This window comes from Histomonas meleagridis (assembly GCF_020186115.1).
Source record: "Histomonas meleagridis strain 2922-C6/04-10x chromosome Unknown contig_27, whole genome shotgun sequence".
Classification (NCBI taxonomy): domain Eukaryota; phylum Parabasalia; order Tritrichomonadida; family Dientamoebidae; genus Histomonas; species Histomonas meleagridis.
The window spans coordinates 691,994-698,379 of record NW_027150844.1 but is presented as its reverse complement, the minus strand read 5'-3'; positions in this window follow the sequence as shown (position 1 = coordinate 698,379).

The window sequence follows — 6,386 nt, the reverse complement described above, 5'->3', positions numbered from 1 at the left end:
AAGAATTAAGGAAGATTAAAGAAGATGATGAGGATTATGATGTATTTTTAAACTGGAATTCGAATAATATGAAACAAGGAACTCAATCACTTTGTATTACAGCTATTAAGGCAATTAAAAAACTAAAAATTGAAATTAAAGAAGAAGAAGATGAAAATACATTCATGTTAAGAGATTTGATATTAGAAGAAAATTATAATAATATTGCAAATTCTAAATCTTTATTAGAGTCATTATTAAACAAAATGTTCAATAATATAACACCAAAAACTTAATTTCGATGCCACTTAAAGGACATACATTTAACACTTTAATTAAATCCCCGTGTAGTTCATTCTTCTTAAACCCTTTAATGACAAAGGCTAATTATAACATTATAAAATTTGCAATAAATGCTAGATGCAATAATTTACCTACTGGTGAAATTCTAGCTCATGGTAAGGAAACGCCCAAATGTACAATATGTAATAATGGTAATGATAATCTAAAACATCGTTTAAACGGTTGCCTACCAAGGAAATCTTCTTACAAGATTTGACACAATTATAGGGCATTCAAAAAGTTCTGACCCCACCCCCTTATCTCGATGAATAAAAAATATATATTTTTTTAATTAACTTTTATTTATGGTAGTACTCTCCATGATTCTTAATCACCCATTCAAGTCTTTTTATCCATGCTTCAAACACCATTTGAAGCTTTTCAAAAGTGACACCGTCGAATATGCGTATACTTTCATTTTCTAAATCTTTTTCTGAATTTATCTCCACACCCTTTAGGTTTTCCTTTGCCATTCCAAAAAACCAAAAATCACATGGACTTAGATCTGGTGAATAAGGGGGGTGAGGAATTCTATTAATTTTTTCTTCTTTTAATTTTCGAGCAACAAGTGATCCATTATGTATAGGGGAGTTATCCATATGAATCTTCATATTTTTTGAAAATGGTTGTTTCTTGTCATGATCAACATTTTCGTGAAATTGTGGTATTATATAATCAATAAAATATTGCTGATTAAATTTGTAATTAGAAGGTAATGCATCAATGCAAAGCATTTTCGTCCCATTGAAGAAAATTGTGAACATTGTTTTTTTGGATTGAATTTTCTCAAAGACTATCGGTGGCACCATATCACGTGATTCTGCATACATTTCTTTATGTTCATATTCATAAAAGAACCACGACTTGTCATCAGTCATAATTGTATTTAATAAGTTTTTTCTAGCTTTGATTTATTCTTTTAAAATTTCTTTGGAATACTCAACCCTTTTTTCCTTATCGTCTTCCGATAGCATATGGGGGATCAACCTTCTTCGATACTTTTTTAAACCAAGGTCGTCAATTAAAACTGATTTAATAGCAGTAGGAGAATGACCTAGTTCTGATGCAATATATTTTGCTGATAAGAATGGTTGTTCTTCAAGCATTTCTCGAATTTGATCCGGTACATTAATTTTAGGCCTTCCGCTTTTTGGTAAATCATTGCAACTTAGGTCACCTGAAGAAAATTTTTTACACCATCGTTTAACGCTTGAAAGTGATATATCAGTTTCAGGAAGAGCAGTATTTATTTTTTTGTAAATTGACCGATATCCCATTCCTTGTAGAAAATAATATTTAACAACAATTTTGAGCTCCGACTTTTCCATTAAATTTTGTGATGGAAAAAGTGACGTTTTTGAGTCGGGAGAAAAAATTCAATCACTTATAATTCAACAAGTGTACAAAATTTTTAAATAATAACAAAACACACATCGAGTTCATTCATTGTAGTTTTTATTTATATAAAGTTCATTTTTATGGATCAAGTAGATGTCGAGAAAAGGGGGTGGGGTCAGGACTTTTTGGACCCTATATATATCGTTGAAGAAGTCATTAATTCATTTGATAAAATTACTAATCAACATCTATTATTTCACAGATCCACTACGATTAAATTTCCGGATAATATTAGAAATCAATTAACTATGATCGAAGTAAGTGTTCCTTATGGTGACTTAAAAAAGTTAAATGATGAAACAATATCTTCTTTATATTATTGTATGAATACCAAAACTCAAAAATACCAAACTTTATGTGATGATCTCATAGATAAAACTCAATTAAATATTAAGTTTTATCCAATTATTATTAGTGCTCTCGGTGCTATACCTAAGAAAATATTTAATAATATTAAAGCCCTATTAAACAATGATTCAAAGCAAACAAAGAAATGTGCAAGATCATTATCACATAATGCTATCAGAGGATCAGCCTTAATATATTGGAATATGTCAAACCATAAACATAAAGAAAACAATCTAATTATTGGAAGTAATGAAAATCTAAACATAAACCCTGAATTAATCCAACAAAATCCCGCAGTTTAATGTGAAGATGTACTGAAAAGTACATTTTCAAAAAAACCGTTTGACACTTATTTTTTCACAGGTTTATCTCAAGCAATGCCGCGAATATTGCTTGGATTCGTTTTTTTTAGGAAGGATAAAACAATCTAAGCATTAGTTGTATTTGCTTATCACAAGCTTAAAGATCATGAGACTTAGTCCATTGTAACTCTTGATGAATAAACAATCCCTGCGGGAGCATTTTTTTTTCATTTTTTTAAACCGATTTCTTTTTTCCCTGGATTGCAGATTTAGAAAGCCTATATGGAATTGATTACAAAGGTATCAGTTTCGCGTCTCAACTCAAAACTTTCATTCTTTTACATATTGCGTATCGAGAATACACCCCCAACCCCCCAGAACAGCTCAGAAACTATGAACGAAACCATCTCAAAGTACAAAACAAAGTAGATTTACATTTTATTTCATCAATCAAACCTTTGATCCAAACTTATTTAATAGTATGCACTACACTTTAGCTACTATGAAAAATTATCATCAAGTAACTTTTGATCAGTTCTTAAAATTACAACAAGAACAAGATATCAAAATATTAAAATCAAAGTACCTTTAATAAAGATTTAATCCAAAATTTAATTAATATTAATTTATTGTAAGTATATCCAAATTATCCACTTTTTCTATACTATGGCATAGTATGCCTAATGGTTAGTCCAAAAAAATAATAATAAAAAAAAAAAAGTTGATATCAACGTTGCCAATTTTAAAATTACTGCTCATGGTAAATTTAGTTTAAATATATTACTTCATTTTATGTCTGAAGAGATTTTTTTCCCTGTTATCGATAATGGTGGATTCTCTTGCAAAGCAGGTTATGTTGAACATGCAACACCATCATCAGTTATTCGAGCAATCATAGGGAGATCAATTTCAAATTACAACAAAATTTATAAAGGAAATAATATATTTAATGAAGATTTAAATTCATTAGACATTTTATATCCAATTGAAAAAAATTAAGTAATGTCAATTTGTGTCGCATGCCAACGGTTATTATCACATCATGCAAATGGCCCTACCACAGGAAGAAATATTGGATATGGTGATGGTAATATACAAATAACACCAGTTATTAATAATAGAATAATTCAATCAGGAAAAATTCTATTAATTTTGGTAGTAATGAAATAACTGGCAATCCTTATTCAATTAATTTTATTGAATTGATTGAAGAATTATTCAAAAATGAAAAAATTGTTCGTAACAATAAAAAAAATTATTGTTACGTAGCAATTAATTATACACATAAATTAATCAAATCAGTAACAACAAATGGATGTAAAATAAATTATTCACCAAATAATACAACAAACACATTTTTGTGTTTTAAGAAGTACCTTTATATGTTATAACTGCTTATACAAACTTGGGACAGCAACATATCATGAATCAATATAAGAGGCACATTAAATTTTTGCGCATCACTAGTCATAATCTTAGTGAGAATGATATTTTTCCTGTTTCACTGCTAACATTTCCCTTTGAGCTTTGAAATTATATAGCAATGAACTGACTGTTATTTTTAGCACTCTGAAAAAGTGAATATCTTCAGAATTTTATCAAAAAATTGGTATGTCAGTTTAAATGTATTTTAGTATTTTTTAATTCGAATTTTTAATTTTTTAATTGTGTTACTGATACCTTAAACATAAAATTTTAGTTAAATGGTTGTTGTTGGATGAAACATATGTATATACTTTGAAGAAAATTTTTATATTTTTAATAATAATAATCAAATGATATAATAAAAAAAAAATAAAAAAACAGGGGCAAGCCGGAATCGAACCGACTACCAGAGGATCTGCAATCCTATGCTCTACCGGTGAGCTATTGCCCCTTCGTTTTTTCTCTCCATCAATATTATGAATAATATATATCATAAATTTTGTTTCGCTAAAAGTTATTGATTTGTTCTGAATCGTTAATTTTCGCGTGCATAACTACATACAACAAAATCAATAATGAACAATATTAGATATATAATATATATTTTTGTTCAAACATCAGGGATATATTGTACATGAATAAAAAAAAATGTTAATCATTAATGTACAGCTGTTCTTGTGATTACCTAAATAAATTATACAATATATTTATTTTATACTGAAGACAAGAACGATTCCCCATATATTTTATTTTTGAATCGAAAACCGTTCGATAATCAGCTTGCCATATATTCAATTTTTTCATCCATTAGAAAAATTCAAAAAATAATACAAGTCAAAATGTTCCATTCGAGATAATTATCCAATAGGTCATAAATAGACTTGACTGTTTGATGATGCTACTCCATATTTAACCTTGAAACAATCTTACTATTGTAATTATAGCGTTATGTCTTTGATAGACATATTATACATATTATCCATTACATCATATACATTAGTCTTTACGTTCTGAAATGAAGGATGCAATAACTCTTAGATTAACTCATAATTTTCATCATCATCTTCATTTAAGAGCATATAAGTTAATTTAACTTTAATTGCATTTGGTCTTTTAATTCCTTCTTTCCTATATTTCAATTGAATTATATGATGAGAATAACCAAAGAGTGCCCCAGATAAGAAATCTTTGCATTCAGGACATGCATATCATAATCATATGCCATCGCTCATAAGAATCGGCGATCGATCATCAAATTGATGATCTGGTGTTATAATCGTTTATTAATATCAGATAGATGAGGAGCATTAATGACTTTTAATGTCATTATTCCAGTAGAATCAGAGTCTCATTTACTAAATTATATACTGACTTTAAACAAACCCAACCTCACTCTAAACGGTCTACTCGATAATAAAAACAAATTTATCTCATCATAGAATAAATAAACAATAAACCACTTTCTATTAATTACTGATCTAGGGTATTTCTTTCTGAAATTATAAGTAGTACAAGAGTATCACCTGCCATCGTTATTGTAGAAAAAACAGTCATTTTTTTTTTGCTTCTTTTTATTAAATAAAATACTTATCTATGAGGAATATCTTGAGAAACGACAACTCTTTTGTCTTTTTTGTCTGCCCAACTATGGCAGCCAACTTCATCTATATACATAGTTTCCTCGTTCTAGTTTTATTCATGACTTTAATTTCATTCCAGTACAACTACAAAATTCATTTACAGAATCAATCATGTTGTTTAATGAGTCAACAGAATAAGATATTCAAATCATATCATCAGCAAAAGCTTGTATACGAAACGTTTCATAATTAAATATATAACCATCATTTTTATGTTTTTGTGATATTAAATTTATCATAAGATCAATGCATAAATTGAAGAGTATTGGAGACAAAGGACAACCTTGTTCAACACCTCTTTCGATTCTAATATCTTGACTTTTATTAAAGATTTTAATAAATGTAGTCGAATCTTTATATAGATTTTTAATTAGATTGCAGAAAGTATGTTGAAAACCAATTTGTTTCAAGGAGTTAATTATTTGTTTATGAGATATAGTTCCAAATGCATTTGCGAAGTCTAAAGCTAAAATATTGATATCTTTGTTATTTCTATTTGCATCAGTAATCAATTAATTAATTATTGCGATATGTTCTGAAGCTCCATTGATTGATTTTTTAAACCCTTTTTGATTTGAATTAATATAAGGAGAATTCATGTTTAGTGTGAGCATGGAGTTTGCAATATGACCCATTGTAATTCTATATAAAGTAGGGGTTAATGAAATGGGTCTCCATGATTTAACTTGACTGACATCTCCTTTTTTGTATAACATTATGGTTCTGGATTTTCTTCAAGAGTCTGGGATTTTCCCATAATGTAACATTAAGTTTAATAGAGCTTTAATTAATCTCATTGTTATTTTTGGATTCATCTTCCAAATAGCATTTGAAATCCCATCGATGCCTGTTGCAGACATATTTGATTTGAAGTGAATAGTTTTTAATATTTGGTCTTCATCGAAAAGCTTGTTTTTAAATAATTCATTTTCTTCTGCATGAAGAACTTTAT